The 21002-nt window shown below is 51.0% G+C and overlaps 1 protein-coding gene across 1 annotated transcript in view; it reads left to right on the top strand.

Annotated features, from left to right (window-relative positions):
• shisa9a (shisa family member 9a) overlaps positions 1-21002 on the top strand; it is a 30791-nt gene that overhangs the window by 1629 nt on the left and 8160 nt on the right. The window lies entirely within an intron of this gene.

Genomic DNA, 21002 nt, shown 5'->3' with positions numbered 1-21002 from the left:
GTTGCTCTGAGGAGTTTTTAGACATCTCATTACTGGCTGTTGTGAATTGTGTGCGTATACATTACAGCAGCACATGAAAGGTGTGTGTGTGTGTGTGTGTGTGTGTGTGTCGGGAGCTGTGTGTGTTTGTGTCAGCAAAAGGTTGCTCGTTTAAAGCTGCCAGCGGACGCCTGAATGGGTCCAGGTTGGCGTCTGAGGGCCCTGAGAAGTCGTTTGTAGCGATGTAAGGGGGTGTGAGAGTTCAGCCGCTCCTCCTGAAGTGTTTCAATGCACAGCGACACGCCTGCTGTGAGGAAACAGGAGGAGAGAGAAGGTTGTTCCTCTCAGAGAGGATGAAGTATGAGCATTGGCTGGACGTGCAGCCCCCCCGCGGGCTTGTTTCTGTTTCAAAGAACAGCTCTGGCTTTTATTTCATCCTTTGCTGCTCAGATGCTCGTCCGTTTCGTCATGTTCAAGCTCCAGAAAAAAGAATCTGTGTTTTGTGCATTTCTAAAGCTTTTCAAATCCGGGCCGTTATTCAACTGCTTTATTCTGGTTCATGCCCACATGATATAATGAGAGAGAGAGAGAGAGAGAGAGAGAGAGAGAGAGAGAGAGAGAGAGAGAGAGGGAAAGAGAAGGAGGAAAGTAGGAGTGTGTGTGTGCGTGTGGGGGGGAGTGTAGTGGTTTCTAGTACGCGATTGCATGTGTGTGTGTGTGTGTGTGTGTGTTGGAGGGTTGCTGGGTGAGTTTGTACGGGTTGTGGGATAGAACACAGAGCGTATGAATGCCGTCTATTTCTGTTTGGTCCCGTGGGCTGCTGTACTCAACCACGCCGCTCTTTGTGCTGCAAAACCCCAGGATCAAACAACATACACACACACACACACACACACACACACAAACATGTGCGTATAGAGCTCAGATGCCTCACTCAGTATTCTGATTCAATCAAGGTTGCATCACCTCCGCCCGCCCCCCGCCTCCCCCCCCTCCCCCCCCGGTGACTTGGCGGCGCAGTAAGCGTCACATCAGACCGAGCTCGGCGTGCAGAGTGACTGGCTGTGATACTCCACTTGTCAGAGGACCGTTTCCCCCCCGTTTCTCGTATGAAGATCAAGCCGTAGACATGAACGGCGCTGCGTGAGTGTGTGTACGATCCCATCTGACTGCAGCTGAGATCCCCCACATCAAAAACACGTTCCAGCCCTTTGATGCTCCCAAAAAAAAAAAAAAAGCTCATCCATCCGAGCCGAGTCATTTTCTCCTCTGGCCTGGAAAATAAGGCCTCCGACGCTCCGACACATAAAGCCAGAATTTGATGGGATGATTTTCCATCTGTGCAACACAAACAAACAAACAAACAAACAAACAAACATGCCACGCTCTGACACAAAGAGGCTCCAGAACCCAGAAGCATCGCCTGATTAAACGCTCCCATCGCTTTCATTTCTGCTCATAAAGGAAGTGAAGGTTTTTTTACTTACAAGCTCGCTGAATCATAACACTTGTGGGTGATAATTAGGTTTGCTCGCAGCCTCAAATCTCCAACATCTCAACACAGCTTTCAGGTGTTCGTGTGGAGGGGACGTGGCGGTGCTGTCGGACATCTTGTTCTACCTGCTCACTGTGTTCTCTTGCACATTCTCCCTGTTTCTGCAAGTGTAGTTCGCTTTTCCTCACACCTCCTTAAAACTCTAAATTGCTTGCAGGTAGGGGAAAGTCTCCAGCATCCCTCCCCTCCTCCCCTCCTCCCCTCCTCCCTGTGATCCAGCAGGAGGAGCAGGTAGATCCTGAGTGGATCCTGGGGTGTTGGATAACTGCTCTCCACAGACCTCCAGCTGTGAATCCTTTATAATAAGTTTCCATACTGGGGGGAAACACAACGAGGTGACATAACCCAGATACTCATTATGGAGCACGACGCCCACGGAGTGAAACGGGCGTCATCACGAGTGCGGGACTCGTGTGAAGAGGTGGAAAAGGTCAGCGTCATGAAAAAAAAAAAAAAAAAAAAAAAAAAAAAAAAAGCTTCGGTTTCATTTCCGAGAATGGAAACAAAGTGTTACAGCGAAAAGGGTGATGAATAACACGCTCAGCGGGTAGAGTGTGTGTGTGTGTGTGTGTGTGTGTGTGTGTGTGTGTGTGTGTGTGTGTGTGTGTGTGTGTGTGCGCGCGCGGCCTTTCACCTGAGCGGCCAGGAGGACACATGCTGTGAAATAGCGATTATGATGTGCTACGTGGAAGCTGCTCTCCTGAACCCTCTAATCCGCGGGTCTGCCCGTAATCATGTGGAACGTTATTAACCTTTGTGATCCGGCGGGATTCTCTCCTGCAGCCTCCTGATTGGCTGAGGAGTCGCTCCGTTTCAGGGAGGGGAGAGAGGATTTATCAGAGGGACGGCCCGGGTGGAAGGGCGGTAATTACATATGGATTTGCAGGACGTGGACGTGTTAGTCTTGTTTTAAGTGATTAACGGAAGATAAACTGAGGGAGGAAGTGGAGGAGTGATTTAGCATCTGAGAGGGAGAGAGGATGAGGAGGGATGAGGAGGGATGAGGAGGGAGGCCACTGCCATGTAAAGATACTCAGGTGAAGCCCGGGATTCTATTCTTAGCTCAGGCCACATATTGATCCCGTGTGATGGGGAGCTGATCGGCCCATTACAGGCGCCGCTGCTCTGACGGGGGGAAACGTTCCATCACTCGGCCCGGACGCCGTCTGTCTCTAAAGCAAATGAACCCTGAGGACCGTCTGCACGCCGCTGTGTCATTCACAACATTTCCCCCTTGCTGCCGCTTCATTCCTGCAGCCAGTAAAAGGCCAATCGCTGCTGATCAGCCTGAGCCACAACGACCTGCAGCTTGTTACAAACACAGGCCGTTTGACTCAAAAGCTTTAGTTGGGCAACACTATTATCAACACACACACACACACACACACACACCTGTGTATGAGGGAGAGGGAGAGTGAGGAGCTGTATGTTGAGCGCAGGCTGCTGAGTGACCTTGTGCTCCGCGGCGCCCTGTGAGCCTGCGTGCTGTCGCATTCCATCACTAAGACAGAGGATGTGACAGATGTGCAGGGAGTCCGTCCACCTGTCCTCCGTTTGAACCTCGGCTCCCGTCTCTGCAGAAGACAGGACAGTGATGAGGACGAATAAGAACGCAGACCCACGAGGCTCCTTTAGGGGGCGCCAGATTCAACACGGACCAGATTAGTTAGTCCTTGTTAGTGTTGTTAGTGGGATTATTACAGTGCTGTGTGGTTGCCATGACGCTCTCCTGGGTGGGGTGTATGGACAGGTGTGTATCCCCACCGAGCAGGGTTGTGTGTGTGTGTGTTTGTGTGTGTGTGTGTGTGTGTGTGTGTAGCGCTCACTTTGCTTAAAGCCCTGATGTGCAGTGAACCGGCTCATTTTCCAAAGTGACACGGCGACACATTAGCAGAAATGTAATTATCTGCTGAGACACTAATGGTCGACATCTCGGCCATTAGGAGGAAGTTTGAGATGTGACTTTAGTACCCGGCTGGGTTTTATCCTCCAAATAACCATTAGACAATTAGAGCCTGAGGTAAATACATCCCACAGCAGATCTGCTGACTTGTTAGAGAATGTGAGAGTCAAGAACACAACAGGCTTTGGTGATTGGATCAAATCAACAAAAGCTTCCGAAGCCTTCACCTTGATTTTGTGTTTAGAACAAAAAGAGTCGGTGTAGTTGTGTTTGAAGAGAAGAGGGCTGCGACCTAAACCAGCTCAGACGGCTCATAACAGAGGGAGGGAATCTACAGCAGGGAGGCAAAGAGAGTGAGACACCGGCTCAGGACCTCAGAGCGCTCACCCCCTCTTCCTCCTCCTCCTCCTCCTCCTCCTCCTCTTCCTGCCCGCCTGCCTAATTATCTTAATGTGAGGCCCATTGGCAGCTCAGGGACGCCATTAGGCTCCTGTTTATTGCAGCTGTGGGGCCGTGTGACATTGACCGGCCGGCAAACGCTCACTGGGTTTAGGCTCAGCCGGGAGGAAAGTTGGGGACCGCCTATAAAAAGAGGAAGAGGAAGGACAAGAGAGAGGAAGAGCAGAAGACTCAGGATATCTCTGTTTGCGTCCATGAGACCTAACGGAAGCCTGATAATCATATACATCATTACTTATCAGAACTAATTCACTCGCTGAGGCAAAGGACTTTAACATGAAGGCCCTGTCGCTGCACCAGCACCTCCTACTGGTGAGCCGGGGAGCCTGCAGAGACCGGACCGGACCATTTACACTCCGTCACTGTGAACTGGAGGTACAAAGAGTCGCCATGGCTTCTGTTCCCGCTTCTTCAAACGCTGGGCGAGTACGGGTCATCGTGTGGACGCCAACCCGTCACCCAGTTCACGGAAAAATCCCAAGACCGAGGCAACCCGCCGCAATGTAACAAGGACAAGGAGCACCACAACTTCCTACACACACACACACACTTGAATGACAACATGACGAGCAGTGACTTGTAAAAGCGAGGAGACGCGACAGGAAGGCAGCGACAACGAAGTGACGGAGTGACCAACAGTGATGATGCGGAGCAAAACAAACACCACTGAACGCAAACGGTAGAAGACCCGGCCCGCTCGCCATCAGAGAGGAAGACGTTAGAGGAAACGCACGCTCGCCATTTTAGACTCGTGTGGTTTCATCTTAAGCCTAGTTTCACTTTAGTTTCTGCCGTTTCTCTTCTCCATCCATCAGTCTTTGGGCTTTACAGGCATGTAAACAAACCCGTGAATGCATCTCAATATTAAGACACCTTCAGGTGGATGTTACCGTGGCGCCCGTCTCCTCAGACTCTCGTGGTAAGCGGAGGCATTTGACGGGCGAAGCGGGCGTCTTAATGTATGCTGCCTGTCCTCCGCGTCGTCTTCAGTCCTTTGTGTTTCCTCCCGTCTGTAATTTCCCATCTTGTCATTGTAATAAAAGAAGCAATAGGTCGGCGAATATCTTAACTTCTAATCAGCCGCCACCCCCCGCCCCCCCCCCCCTCCCTCCGCTCGCCGCCCTCCCCGCGAATATTAATCAGTTCATTTACTCCCAGGAAGTCACATCCTGCATTTGACAGGTAATTACGTTCCGTGTCTGCTTATGCGTGAGTGCGTGTGTGTGTGTGTGTGAGAGCGTGTGTTTGTGAATGTACTCTGTGTGCGTGCGTGTGTGTGTGCGTGTGTGTGTGTGTGTGTACACGGGTATACCTGTGCTGCACTTCAGTCAGAGTATTCCCTGCATCTATCTTCATCTCTCTCAGCCTGGTTTACATTAGCCGATGTGGAATGATGTCTCACACACACACACACACTCTGGCAGGCAGCGGTGTGATGAGCTGACAGACGTCCCATCTGGATGTTTGAACAGGTGGTTATCACCGCTGCTTTCTAATTAACTGCTACGCCGACTCTTCTTAATCGACTATTCAGATTAATGAGTCAAGTCTGCAGCAAATATCAGGCTCCATCTTCATCTTCCTCCTGTAAACTCTGTGAATGAGGGACTTAGGGCGGTAAACACTGGGTTTGAAGTGGAGAGTTCAGAGAGCGTCTCCATGGCTACGTCCCTTTAACAATAACCAGCTGAGAGGCTGTCAGACGTACAGTGGAGCGAGTTAAAGCTCCCGCTGCTATTATACGTCTCTGTAGGCTGAACATGGAGCTGGGTTACGTCCGGGGAAATCCTCTGTAATCCGCTGCCTTTGTTGGAAGAGTTTCTAATGGGAAAATGGAGCCCTAATCTTCTTCATATGTACGTCCTCCTCCTCCTCCCAGCAGCGCCCCCAGCTGTGAACCATAGTCTGTCCCTCTTCAGACTTCATATACGAGCTGCAGCGAGTTGTTATCGTCACAGAATCAGAATTGCGGCGAAATGTTCCATGTAAATCTCTGCTTCTGCTGCGATTGGCTGCCGAAGCGAAGTGGGCGTGGCTTCTTCTTCTTCTTCTTCGTCCTTGGTGGAGGCGTGTCCTCTCGTGGGCTTGGCTTTGAAAAGAGAACAGTCTGTTTTGGATGAGCGGGCCAAAGCGACAGAACGCTCTGCATGTCCCCGAGGTGCTGGCGTCCTCCTTCCTCCTCCTCCCTCTTCATCATGCGTACACATGCATATGGACGTGCGCGTCACCAAAAGACACCCACACGTGTGCGACCTCTCCGTACACACACGCACACGTAACCCTTTCCAGGCCTCCCCGGGGGGCCGTGGAGCTCAGGCCGGGGGGCCGCCGCCAGATCTGCTCTGTGACGCCAGCAGCTCATGGTAAGAGTCACAGGCGGGCAGAGCTCAGGCTGTGAAACCCCCACAACCCCCACACACACACACACACACACACACGTCCTCCAGCAGGCTCCGGGGTGGCAGTGCAGGGCTCCCTCCCTCCCTCCCTCTCTGCCTGCAGGCTTCAGTGAGGCCCGGCTCTCTGGCCTCCCTGCCCCGGGGACAAAGGGACACATTGGCAGCGTCCTCCTGCACACATATGGACACTCAAACCCGTGGACAGACTCTCGGCTCCCTCCGCCTCTCTCTCTCCTTCCTGCTGGGCGCTGGCGTGCGTACGGGCGACATGTGGCCGGGCCAAATGCGTCACAATGCTGGGCCGTCCCTTCTACCTGCCTGAGTCTGCAGAACCCCGGGTCAGAGAGAGAAACACACATCTGAGCAGCATGAGGGCAAACTACTGTTCTCACAGGCGTTCCAGCGAAGGTCAGATGTTTCCCTCTCTGTGTTTGACCTCTCGGTGAGAAAAAGTATCACACAGCAGGGAGTCAGAGGAGGAAAGGCCTCGATTGAACACACAGAGCGCCATCGCCTCAGAGTTACGACCCCAGCTGCTCACCTGCCACATTGATCCATGTCTGCTCCACGTTCATATCGTGACCTGCGTTATCATTATGATGTGACGGGACTGGAGGTCACGTCTACATGCTTGGACTCTACGGAGACAAACGGCCGCCGGCAGCTTTTACGGCGACATCATGATCTACTGAGAGCGTTCAGCCGGACATGAATCACCTGAACAGCTGATAACAGAGCGAGCAGAGGGAGGGAACTAACCGCCGCCGCCGCCGTCACAATACAGTCAGACTTCTGATTGTCCCCTTACGTTACATCTAAGAGAGAAGAAGAAGGAGAAGAAGAAGAAGAAGAGGAAAACAACACGAGTTTCAAAAATATGTCAATTCCATCAATGCTCTTCTTCTCCTTCTCCTTCTTCTTCTTCCCCTCTCTTCGCCTGCTTGAGCTCATTCAGCGTCACAATCGTCACCAGAAGACAATCAGAGAGCCCCTGAGTTGAGGTTGTAAGTTACGACACACAGACGTCGTATTTGGCGGCGTCATCACTCAGAGCTCCTCCATGCAGATCCGACGCCTCCTCCCCCCTCCTCCCCCTCCCTCCCCCCCCCCCCCCCCAGGAGAGTCTGCGCTCTCAGACGCTCCACACACACGATAACCATCGGCAATCACAGCATAGAGGTAAAGTCCCTTTTCATTACAGAGAGGCAGAGATTGCGTGGAGTGCGACAGAGTAATTCCAGAGGAGTGTAAGAGACAGACATCCAGCGGGAGGAGTACCTTTAGATGTCACTGTCAACCTCGCCAGCAGGCAGCGATTGAATCTGTCCCCGCAGGAATCTGGGGAATGGAAAGCAGAGGGGATCTCAAAGTGGCTTCTTCTCTTTCTGCCGTCTCCTCCCCAATCCTGCTCCACAGAGTCTGACGCCAGAGAGATAGAGAGACGCGGGAGGGAGAGATGGGGAAGGAGAGTGCAAGCGGAAGATGAGAGATGAAGGGGGGGGGAGGCGGAGGAGGAGGAGGAGGAGGCCCAGAGTGTTTCGACGAAAGACAGAGTGAGGAAATCCATACGGAGAGCATCAATCTCTGAGAAAAGCCTCTCACGATAGGAAAGCGAGAAGCCACAGAGGAGATAAGACCCAAAAAAAAGGTTCCAGCACAGCGGCCGGCCAGGTTTGAGTCCCAGCGTTCCTAGCAGAGAGAGAGAGAGAGAGAGAGAGAGAGAGAGAGAGACTGTGGTGTGAGGAGTGTGAGCGTATCGATAGGGAACGAGCCGTTGATCCGGGTTAGGGAGGGAGGGAGAGAGAGAGAGAGAGAGAGGAGTCTTCAGGGACTTAAGAGACAAACAGGAGATGGACCGATAGCTGGACAGGGGAGCGGGGATGAGATGGAGCAGGGGGTAAATATGTGTGTGTGTGTGTGTGTGTGTATCATATCTGCTCCTCTGGTTGTTTCCGCTTACATATCGACTTCCATCTTACCTGCTGTGTCATTTAAAGCAGCTGTGCATTAGCAGTAGGGATGTGTGTTCCCTTTAGATTCAAATCAATACATACTCCCTCCTCTTCCTTCTCCTCTTCCTCCTCCCTGATCATGTATCCCCCCTGGTCTCCACGGGACACTCAGATCAACAGTTAACAGCCATAAATGATACAGAATTCATTATAGGTGCTGCCGGGTCGGAGCAGCAGATTGGATTGATGAGCTCCGGCCTGCGCTGACCTGCAGGAGAGAAAACAAACGCTCCCTGACGCTCCCTGACACTCCGTTCCTCGCTGCCACGCCAGATTTAGGACACGGAGGCGTTTGGCTCAGACCGCTCCCTGACACGTACATTAGTCAGGTTGGGAAACATTCCAAAGGAGCGACGGGAAAATGGGATTCTCTCACATGAACACGAGTGTGGAGGAATCCTGAATGTGAGGAGGCCTAAACACACACACACACACACACACACACACACACCTGTAATCACATAGCTTTACTATCTCGGAATTCTGGGGCTATATTCTCTATTGTTTGCCAGCTTTCATTTTTCCGGCCAAACAATAGAAAATATAAACCCCAAAATTCCGAGAGGAGCTTTCCTGATGACTTCCTGTCTGTGGCTATTCCATCTGACAGCGACAGATGAAGCAGTTGGATCTGAAGTCTGAGATCTGATCCTGAGCTCCACACACACACACACACACACACACACACACACACACAGATTGGACTCTTTGTTGCTTGAATATCTTTGCTCCTTTGATCAAATGTTTTCACTCTGGACGAGCATAATCAATTTGATTTAACTCCTTCCACGTTCCACAGTAGTCTGTGTGTCCTGGAGCTCATCTCCCGCCGCGCTCCAGCTGTAAATTATTCCAGTGTAAATCCATAAACAGCAGCGAGCGAGGGAGCGAGCGAGCGAGCGAGGGAGCGAGCGAGGGAGCAGTGCAGGGCTGAGCCGAGCCGAGCCGAGCCGAGCCGGGGCTGCCAGACGTTCGGTTTGTTGCCTCCTTTGTGTTCATGATTTATTGATGTTAAAATTCCACATGCAGCACCTTTCATGTTCTCCACCGGCAGCTCGTCTGCGTGTGTGAGAGAAGGGTTACAGTCTGGATGGGATCAGAGCCGCTCCCGTCTGCAGGGCCACTTCTGATTACATCTGCAACATGCATCTTCACTCAAAACGTCTGAACGCCACGATGAAACTCCAGCTGAAGCTCAATCTGCAGAACCGGAGTCTTACATTATTTATTATTTTCAGATGGCGCCTTGCAAACCAAATAACCGTCTCAGATTTCTTAATTTCCACGTCCACACTCCCACTCCGTCTCACCATCTGTGCACCTTGATGGAATTCCACGTCTGCTCCGTCCAAAACAAGCGCGGCCGCGGCTGCGAGGTTTGTTTACGGAGGAACGCTTATTTATTTGCTGGGATGATTTGCGAACAGCAGGCGCAGGGCACGAGGGCTGAGGGAGAGAGAGAGAGAGAGAGAGAGAGAGAGAGAGAGAGAGAGAGAGAGAGAGAGAGAGAGCTTAAGCATGTTTTTATGGTGCATCATTTTCTTCCCCAGAAGGCTGTGATTGGCATTAATTACCTAACAGGTGCTAACAGCGATGAATCTCATAATTAACCAGTTTAGATTTAGTTCATTGTGGAAGACATCAGTATGACGAGGAGAAGTGTGTGTGTGTTTGTGTGTGTGCAGTGTATTCATTATGTTGAGAGACAGAACTCTGTGGGGACTCACGGTGTCAACCTGCGCCAGGAAGCACACTTCCATTTCCAGGCTTCCAGTGAGGATGAAGGGGCTGGAAACACACCTGCATCAACAAAGGCACACCTGAGAGTAACATGATGTCATCAGGAACCATGACGTCATCTCCTCCTGCTCTCTGTGACTGAGTGACGGCTCTCATTTGTGTCGGGTTTCTCAGGTTCAGCTTCAGTTAGCGATTAATCAGATATTCCCTCCACAAACACACACACACACACACACACACGCACACACACACACACACGTCATCACAGCTGAGCAGGCGATCATGGACGGAGTTAGGAAGCCGATAGAGCAGAACATGAGATGGGATCTGGACCTACAGAGTCCTGAGGGCGTCTTCATGTTTCTGTGCCTTTCTTCTTTTTCTTCTTGCTCATGGCGGTGGTGTAGTTTTGGGAGGGATACAGGCGGTGCAGTCAGGCCCAATGGGATGTGTGTGTGTGTGTGTGTGCGTGTGTGCAGGGGGGGTATGAACCATATGGGGGGGGGGTTTCCTTATGACCCACTTCTTCCCCCCCAGAAGCTCTCCTCCTCCCCGCCCGGTTTGATCTGCAGCATTCGTCAGGCAGAAGGAGGTCTCTTTGTCTGCTCGCGCTGCTTCCCTCACACACTCCCTGTTGCCAAGACACGGAGCGGCGCCGCCAGAGCCGCCAGAGCCCACAGTTACACTAGCACTCTGCCAGGCTGTTGCATTGCATCGTCCCTCACACCAGCGCGCCTCTACAATATTCCACCGCCGCCGAGACGCTCCACGCTGAAACGTCCAGAGAATTTGGGGAAACATGCTGGAAACTGTTGCACCAACAGATACACACTCGCACACACACACAGACACACACACACACACACACACACACGTGAGGTTCAGGAGCGTGCAGCATGTGCAGACACAGCACCAACACACACACACACACACGTGCATCTATATGTGCTACTGCTGCAGATCTGTCCTTCATACTGATCTTTCATGTACTCGCTCAGCAGGAGACACACACACACACACACACACACACACACACACACACACACACACACACTGTACAGCGCTGCTTGTGCTCTCTTGCTTACAAATGGAGCCAGGCAGCCGCTCTTTCTTCACTAACCTACTTTCTCTCTCCTCTCCTCTCACTCGGATGGAGAGCGAGTGTGTGTGTGTGTGTGTGTGTGTGTGTGTGTGTGTCTCCTCTCCCGCTGCAGCCCAGCATCAATAAGTGCCACGTTTAGTTTATACTATATGGCTAATAATAGAGCGTCACCGGAGCGTCGGCTGGGTCCGGTGCAGGCGTGGGATTCACTCTCAGGCTAATCTGTCGGAAATCCCTGCAGGCCCCAGGATCCTGAACGCATCACACATCTTCCTCCCCTCCACACTCTGCATCTTTTATGAGCTGCAGAAGGGAAGAGAAATGTATCAGATGACCGCGCGTGTGTGTGTGTGTGTGTGTGTGTGTGTGTGTGTGTGTGTGTGTGTGTGTGTGTGCATGCTGACCGTCTTCCTGCCTCATTAACCCTCTGGAGTGGTTTGTGGTTTTAGTAAATGAAGAGCTCACTGCCAACACACACACACCTTCCTCCCTGTGCACTCATCACTCAAACTCACGTCGGTCCAAATAACCACAGGATGAAACTTTCCCCCAGTTTGTCTCTGTCTTGCCGATGCGTTGGCGGTTCCGCGTGACGTAGGAGGAAAGACGTAAACGTGGAGACGAGCGGCTACGACGATGTGGAGAACAGATGGACGGGCGAGGCGGAGGAAGGAGAGCGAGGGGAGGGGGGAGGGGAGGGGACGCAAATAAACAGGCACTCAGGTAAGAGTGTGTGCTGGGTGCTGGTATCAGACGGGCATACGGCGGCGAGGCAGGGCGAGAGAGAGAGAGAGAGAGAGAGAGAGAGAGAGAGAGAGAGAGAGAGTCTAAATCTGGCCCTCCTCTTTTCCGTTCAAATCCCCATAAACTCCTGAACCTGTGACACATTTACAACATAACAGCAAATTACATTCAATTTAAGCAAATTATACATCCACAGCTGCTGCTCTCACACACACACACACACACACACACACACACACACACACACACAGACATTCCAGAGCAGATAGGTGCAGCGGCCTTCACACAGACAAACCTCCTGTCATCAACCAGGACGAGCAAAACAGAAGGCAGAGTCACAGTGAAATGAAAAGAGGGGAGGAAGAGGAGGAGGGGGAGGAAGATAATACATGTATAGACAGATGGAGTGATGTGAGAGAGAGAGGGAGCGAGAGGGGAGGAGAGAGAGAGACAGAGGGAGCTAGATAGAGAGGAGGTGAGAAGTAGATGGAGAGACAGACAGCCAGAGGTGGAGGGAGAGAGAAGGAGAGAGAGAGAAAGAGAGCGAGAGAGAGAGGTAGAGGTAGAATGTAGTTAGAATGTTGCTGTGGAGGAAACTTCTAAATGTCAGAGAGTTATGAGTCTGTGAGAAAAACAAATTACGTCTGCAGATGATGATAAAGCGTCGCGTTATCGAGCTGTTGTGCTTCCAGCCAATTCCAGAGACCGAGTAACAAGGGGCCATTTGTAGCTCCGCATAGTACAACACACAGACAGGGGAGCTCTCTGCCTCCTTCCTTCACTCTTTCTTTCCTGCCTTCCTTCCTTCCTTCTTCCTTTCTTTCTTCACCAAACAATGAGGGTTTCTTAATTACAGCCGGCGTGTGGATTGATTAGATTGTTCTGATGCCGCGTTGAACCGTGAGACGTTTACGCTCCCACGAATTCAGCAATAATTAGCCGACGTGTGTGTGTGTGTGTGTGTGTGTGCTGGGGGGGGGTCTCAATCTCAATCTAGGGGCCCTGGGGTCAAAGGTCTAAGGTTCTAATTCCATAACTCACACACCGACAGTCAGACTCCATCCCGCGGTCCCGTCTGCAGGCGTACGTACACACACACACACACACACACACACACACACACACACAGATTTGCCCTCTCACACGTCACATATTGGCCACGTTGTCAAGATGATGGAAGACTTTAATTTATTCTTAATTTCCACGGCGGTAATCTCTTCCAGGTTTGAGCTCATTCCGAGGTGAATCATCCCAAATCACAGCCTCCGACTCCAGCTTTCATATTTCACACGGCGGCCGAGGTTTACCAGCAGGCAGTTGGCCACAAGCTGCACCGCAATACGGCGAGCCACGATGCGGATCCTGTTGTCGTGTGAATATGCATGACGGTGATGGAGAGAGGAGAGTAAGTGTGTGTGTGGAGTTATGGAGGTTTGAGGCTTTGCCAGACTGATTGAAGTGTTTGAACGGTTGGTTTATTGCTTTAATCGACACATAGTAAAGTTTTAGAATGCGTGTAAAGTTACTGAGGTATTTGGGGCGATTTTAAGACTTTAAAGACTCAATGTGGTGGGGTTATACTTAAGTGTGTGTGTGTGTGTGAGAGAGAGAGAGAGAGAGAGGGAGAGAGAGAGAGGGCAATATCCATTTTTACATTTATACTACAAGACCCCCGGTCAGATTTCACCAGTAGGAGGCGCTACAGAGACATTATGTTACGTACTGTCGCTTTAAATGTAAGAGAAGAGTACATCAGTGACTATGAGGGTCCATACTAAAGTGCAAACGCAAAATAATGTATTTTTATCTTATTTACACTTATGAACTTTAAGGGTTAAAACAACATAAACACGCCTCCTTCCTGTCAGATCCACTCTGTGTGTGAAATCTGCTATAGATCAGATCTGATCCCTGATATCAACGTCCATCAGACAGGAGATCAGCAGGGATGGGAATCGATGCCATTCCAACACACACACACACACACACACACACACACACACACACACACCATCTTCTCCTCTCTCATACACATACACACCTCCCTAGAAAGCAGCACCCTGCCCGTGTGTGTGTGTGTGTGTGTGTGTATCTGGGTCGGCACTGCTGACATGCTGTCAGAGGCGTCGCCCCCCCCCCCCCCCCCCCATCTGTCTTCCTCAGCGTGTGTGTCTTTGTCTGAAGCAGCATGAGGTCTTCTGCTGATGGATCGAGTCCCACTGATGACTCATAACTCTGATAACTGATGGAGGCAACCTACTGACCCTGGGAAGCCCCGCCTCCAGAAAACTTAAGACTCAAGGGGAGCAGATGAAGAGGGAGGAAGAGGGGGGAGGAAGTAACTTTAACCAACAGGAGCTGATGTCTGTTTTCTCGAGCGACGCTCCGTCACGATGGATGACTTCTCCTCTCTGTCAATCATGCGCTTCCTGCCGGGCCCGTTCCCCCCTCTGTGCGGCCCTGCTGACTGACTGATGAGCCCTGTCAGAGGGAGGAGGAACGCCCGGGCGCCAGGCGGCACGCACACGCCCCCCCCCTCCCCCCCTCCCCCGGGGGCCTTGGATCAGATACAATCACGCTGCGTAAAAACCTGAAATCTCATATTCCAATACAGAGCAGAGAAAAGCAATTTCCCTTTACGAGCTTCAGGGGAGAAAAGTGTCACTTACACGAGGAGGCGCGTTTAGGTGACATGTGAGCGGAGGAGACGCCTCGGCTTCTGATCACAACACGCCGCCTTCAGGTGAGAAGGGAAGATGTATTTATACGTCTCTGCCTCACGTAAACATTGTTTACCAAGCAAACCTGCTGAGTCAACTTCAACCATCCAACCATGTCACACACACACACACACACACACACATACACACACTGCTCCCTGCTTCCATTAGAGGCCTCAGCTGTTTTGGTCGATGTGAATGTAAACGTAACGATTCCGTTGGGTGGGAAATGTGTCGCAATCAATTCATACTGCTGAGTCAGCGACATCTCAGCCCGCACATGGGTCACATGTTCCAAGTCGGGGCTATACGATCACTCTGTGTGTGTGTGTGTGTGTGTGTGTGTGTGTGTGTGGCATGTGGTCTGACTGGAATTGCACTTAATGATAAACGCCCCTCGCCCCCCCCGTCCGCGGCGTAAAGGCTTCTTCCTGTCCGAGACCCCGGCTGTCATTTCACCGAGTGCCCTTCACATGTGAGCCGCTTCCATTTACTCCTCAGAGATGCTTTATAAATACCAGTGTGAAATCAGTTGACAGGTTTTAATGCTGTTACAAACGGCCCGCCCCCCATCTGCTGCGGCTCGGAGCGGAGGCTAAGCGAGGGAGAGTAGAGGAACGCGGTCGGCAGGAAGTCAGCAGGTCGTCGTCCGTTGGAATGTGATACCTCCACGTGAAAGCGCTTCCAGGTATTTTTCTTCTTCTGTTGACGGGCTATCGACGCCGCGATCGGGTTTAACATCGTCCGTCGAGACTCCAGTCAATTCATCGTCCGGACGATCAAGACAATGCGGGCGGAAGACGAGTCGTCGAATTCAGGAGGGAGAAGAGGAAAATAAGGAACAATAGGAATCGATAACGCTCCGGAATGAGGCCGGCGTGACAGAAGGCTCCAATCATAAAGGGGCGCGGCGGAAGCCATTGTGGTTTGAAAGGCTCGGGCAAGAACAATTAAGGGGAGATAAGCGCTCTCTCTCTCTCTCTCTCTCCCTCTCTTTCTCCCCGTGCTATCGTTTCCCTGACGCCTTTTCCCCTGACAGACTTTTCAATAATACGCTCCTGTGCCTCTATCTGTCTAACGGTCAGTCCTCAGGAGGATTACGTGCAGATATAGGATTGGTTTTGAAAGCGACTCCCTCTCTCTCTCTCTCTCTCTCTCTTGCCGTCGTCGTGGCCGTCTCTCTCGCTGCCGTGCCGCCTCTCTCCTCCTCTAAATGGGAGTGTAGTGATGCGCTAATGAGCGGAGACAAAGCTCGCAGCATATGGTGATGATAATGAGATAAACAATGTTTGGAAAACAAGGCCATATAGAAGATGGAGGAGCTGATGCTTTGTTTCGGAGGAGCCGCCAGCTGAATTCCATACGGCAGCGTGAGGATTAGATACAGCAGATTTGTTATTTATGATCCAAGCCCATAAGGGATGTTTAAGGGCAAATGTAGGGATAAATGTTGGCGCCTCTGACACGCCTTAACTGTACTGAGATCCTTTATTCATATCACAACACATCAACCAGCGTCTGCCCCCGAGTCTCCACACACACACACACACACTCCTATGACTCCAAGACAACAGAGACAGTGTTTGAGTGTGTTCCCTTTGTGCGTCTTTGGCTCCTTCCTCTCTCCTCTTCCTCTAGCTCAGGTCAGAGCTGTAGTTAATGTGCTAAAAGGACACAGCAGCACTTTCAGCACCAGTAACCATCAAACCTGTCTACCTGTGTGTCCTGTTGGCCCAAACGCTTCAAACCTGCCTCCCACTGGGTGACAACGCCAGCAGGATGCATGATCAAGGATCTCTCTCTCTCTCTCTCTCTCTCTCTCTCTCTCTCCATCATCCCTCCCTCCTGTGCACAGCTGCCTCTTAACCGTCTTAACCTGTTCACCTCAGGGCCCAAACGTGCCGAGGTGAAGCCGTCCTTGCTCAAAACAACTGCACCCAAACAGTCTTCCTCCTCTTACACACACACACACACACACACACACATACACACAAGCCTCTGTCAGGTTGGGGTGAATGATTCAGAGCTCCAGGTCCTGCCTGTCGCACAACATGAGGCAGGCAAAAGCTTTGGACAGCTCCAGATATTGTTATTGTTTTTCTTGCTGACGCCATTTCACAGACAGACAGACAGATTGTTCATATGCTGCAGTCTGAGGTCCTGGCTCAGTCTGAGGTCCTGGTACCAGCTCAGTCTGAGGTCCTGGTACCGGCTCAGTCTGAGGTCCTGGCTCAGTCTGAGGTCCTGGTACCAGCTCAGTCTGAGGTCCTGGTACCGGCTCAGTCTGAGGTCCTGGCTCAGTCTGAGGTCCTGGTACCGGCTCAGTCTGAGGTCCTGGCTCAGTCTGAGGTCCTGGTACCGGCTCAGTCTGAGGTCCTGGCTCAGTCTAAGGTCCTGGTACCGGCTCAGTCTGAGGTCCTGGCTCAGTCTAAGGTCCTGGTACCGGCTCAGTCTGAGGTCCTGGTCTTGGTACAGACCCAGGTCCTGGTACCGGCTCATGTTTCCCTCTAGAGAAGCTTCATACTACAGAAAGATGGTCTCATTTATCTTAACCACTCGTTTCAAATGCAGGGTTTCACACTGATACATTATGTTAAAACGGAAACAAACAACAAACCCACGCAGGACTGAAGATGCAGCTCCATGCAGAAGCACATTAGAGGATTTTAACGCCACCTGCTATTAGTAATAAAAAATAACTGATTGCAGTTTTATGGAGCACTTAGTTGAGTTCTGATATCCTGGAGCAGAGACGCTTTGTGTTCCCGTGGATCTTCATCTTCCACAAACTTACTGAAACCCGTCAGCTACACCGCCGTGCGCCGGGCCCAAAGCGCGACGGCGGCTTTGAAGGATTTGACCCAGAAGGCGGTGGCGGACACGTGAGGAGCGAGTGGAGGAGAGGAGAGCGCAGACCGACAGAGCAGCAGGCGGCAGAACGCAGGTTGCATAACAATGACTTCTTCAGTACAGTACAGCCGGCCTGCCTGTTGATATGTGGGCGTGGGTGACTGAGGGACAATGAGAACTTACAGCGTGCTGCAGAGCAAATACTACACGAGAGGAGACTGTTGCCATGACGAGAGAGGGAGCGAGGGAGAGAGAGAGGGGGGACGAGATAGCGACGGCGAGCGTTGAGTAATGACAGAGAGGCAGTTTTGCGGCAGAAGAAGAGAAGAAGGTTTCTCTGTTTGTAGAGGGAATAAAACATGAGTCAGCTGCTTACAGGTTCCAGCGCCCAAACCGACAGGCGGTGATATTACACGTATAGCTCGTAGCCATGGAGACGAGCCAAGCGTGGCGAGCGAGCGCTCCTACACGCACACACTGCCTCCATCGCTCCGTCTGGCTCTTATTTGTCTTCTTGGTCTTCTTCTTTATTCCCTCCTTCGTCATGCGTCGTCCCCGCGTCCTGGGAGCGTCGCCTCGCTTTGAAATCGCTGCTTTCATACCGTGCCACACGTGTTGTGCTCCGCTTCATGCATGAACACATCTGTCCTTGAAGAAGAAACATTGTTCAGCACCCAGTGAGTGAACTCCAGGTCTACAGAGTAGTGCCTTGCTCAAGAGCCCAGGCAGGAAGCATGAAAATCCCCTTGACTTCTACAAAATTGGGGAAGATTTTGTTATTTTCCAAAACATTTCCAGGCCCGGACATCAAATTGTCCCTTTCCAGGACTTTTGCAGCATTTGGGTGCCCGTAGCAACCAGACAGAAACCCGATGACATCATTATACCTCCTGCCTGCATCCTTCTCTTAAGCTTTAGGTTTCTTGAAAGCATCAATTCACTTTAATCACTTTCCAAATGGACTTCCTGCTTTACATCAATACACATTAGGACCTAAATGTATCATCATCATCATCATCAATCATTTTGTCCTCAACACTGGAGCAACCAGACCACCCGAGCTGCCACCTACACTCCACGTGTGTGTGTGTGTGTGTGTGTCCTCTCTCACTTCAGAGACAGGACACACACACACCTCTTGTTGTTGTGGTCTTGCTCTCGTCCACATGAAAGCCGCCTGCAGGCTTTCATCCCCGTACAGGATTACATCACAATGAGCAACAAGTGTTCAATCACCTCCAAAATGCCACAGACGGTCTCTAACGCTGCCGAGTTACAGGATCTGTAGAAATGGAAGCTGTGAGGATCCTGCACTTCTGTCTGTGATCGTAGAGACTCTCCCTCCCTCTAGCGCCACCATGAGTCCAGCCTGAGGAGTCAAACATCACACAGGTGGTAAACACACTCTTCTGTGTAGCAACAGGCTGGATGACAACCCCTGACCTTTAGCCTGACCTTTCCCTGTGCTTTAACACTGATGCATGATTGGACTATGAGCTCATTCTCAGCTCTGTTGTGAACGCCGTGTTGCTGAAACGTGTAAATGTTGGTTTAATGTCTTTGAGTTAAACAAAGAGGCATTAAGCATCCACGCTGTGTGTGTATCTGCATGTATAGGTGAGAGAGAAACAGAAGAGAGAGCGAGAGAAGAGCAACCGTGAGGAGAAACAAAAACACAGCAGCCAAAGGTTCCTCCTGTCAGACTGCAGCTGAGCTCCGGGGTCAAAGTTCACCGGGGAATGAGCCTGAATGTTCAGAGAATTATTCATCACAAACACAGAAAGAAAAGTAAAGTGCAGAAAGTGAAGAGGAGTTGAGCCTCTGAGTCTGATTTGATCTGATTGATGATTTATGGAAATGATCCTCTGCATTCCCTCTTCATCAGTGTGGAGGACTCGGCAGTGTTAATGAGATTAATTAGAAATTAATATGAAAGCGCTGCCTGAGTGTTTGTGGAGAGGGGATGAAGACGATGAAGAAGATGATGATGATGAAGAAGAAGACAGCAACGACCTAGAAAATGAGGATGATGGCAGTAAGTGTTTGATGAAGACGGCAGTGACAAGGAGGATGATGGCGAAGACAGTGATGATGATGATGATGATGATGATGATGATGAGCTATAAAGGGTGAAGATGAGGATGAGGATGATGTTAAGGATGATGATGATGAGAATGAACGTGGGGATAATGATGATGATCCAAGTAAAAGATAATCACTACGATGATGATGAAGAGCTTGATAAAGATGGCGATGATGAGGATGAAAATGTGGTTCATGATGAAGATGGTGTGACATGGAGGATCTGTACTCATCTGGGCAGCGTAAACATGCGCTACTTAATGTGTCCATATGAGTGGTAATCTGCTGCCATGGCAACCAGTTTGGTTTGTTTCCCTGTGCCGAGGCGCAGCAGCAGAATCTCTCTGCATCCATTCATCTTCCTGATGGACGTCCTGACAGCTGTCAGTCATGCCGGTGAACGGGTTCACAGCGCCATGATGTCACCGCTGTGTTGTGTTTGTTTACATCTCTGAGCCAGCGTGTGTGTGTGTGTGTGTGTGCGTGTGTGCCAATGTCCCAATATTCCCTGCGACTGCTCTATTCTGGCTGTAATTTCTGTGCACCTTCATCATCTGGAGGAAGTGAGGCGACAGCTTGTCTGTAATCAAAGCAGAGACGTTTTTAAAGGAAACATTTCTGCTTTAGGAGCAGACATCTTACAGCGCGACTGTGGCTGTATCATCACAGCTGTGAACACACACACACACACACACACACACAGCCACTAGCAGACCATCATTCACCTTTACCGCCGGTTAAGTGATGTCTATTGGCTGAAGCAGGTAGTCCATCTCCCTGGTATCACAGGTCCAGGAGGCCTGGATGGAGCTGGGAGTGTTTTCCTCCACAGACTCAGTAAAGCAGCGGTGACTGATCACGCCCTCCTATCCGCTGCTCAAATAAGGCTCAGGGGTGCAGATCTGTGCGTGTGCGCCAATAACCGTGATAAATTTAAACTTAAAGTTTAATCTGAGTGGTTTGTTGGTGGACGAGGTCTCAGTATGGGCGTGCTGCTATGGCAACGGCTCCAGCAAAAACCAAAGCGAGGCAAAGAAGAATGGAGGCGAGGTAGAGTGAACTGAACGCTCCCTGTTAACTGTTCAATATTCATTTTACATCATAAATGAAGTAAATTGTCTTTCTATTCATGGATATGAAACCAGGAAGTCCCCTTAAAGAACATCAGTCATGTTGGCTGCGTCACGCCCTCGCCCCTCCATTTGACCCTCGGGGGGGCAGATGGTGTTTTTATTGGGCAGCATCAGGCGGTTGAATTCCCCCGTTTGCCTCTGATCACAATAATATTCCCGTCTTGTATTCCCGGCAGGCTCTGGTGCGGAGCGCTGCCGTCTTTTGATGGCGTCCTCCTAAACGCCTCTGCGGCACCGGAGCTGATGAGGAGGTTACAGAGGGAGACTCTCCTTCGCTTAAAGTCATATAATGAATTTCAATTTTCGCTGTTTAACCAGAATGAA

The sequence above is a fragment of the Genypterus blacodes genome, unplaced genomic scaffold (assembly GCF_046128005.1).
Source record: "Genypterus blacodes isolate CSIRO-AG114 ecotype Tasmania unplaced genomic scaffold, CSIRO-AGI_Gbla_v1 ptg000277l_1, whole genome shotgun sequence".
Classification (NCBI taxonomy): Eukaryota; Metazoa; Chordata; class Actinopteri; order Ophidiiformes; family Ophidiidae; genus Genypterus; species Genypterus blacodes.
The sequence above is the reverse complement of the archived record's forward strand: the minus strand, read 5'-3'. Positions and strand labels throughout refer to the sequence as shown.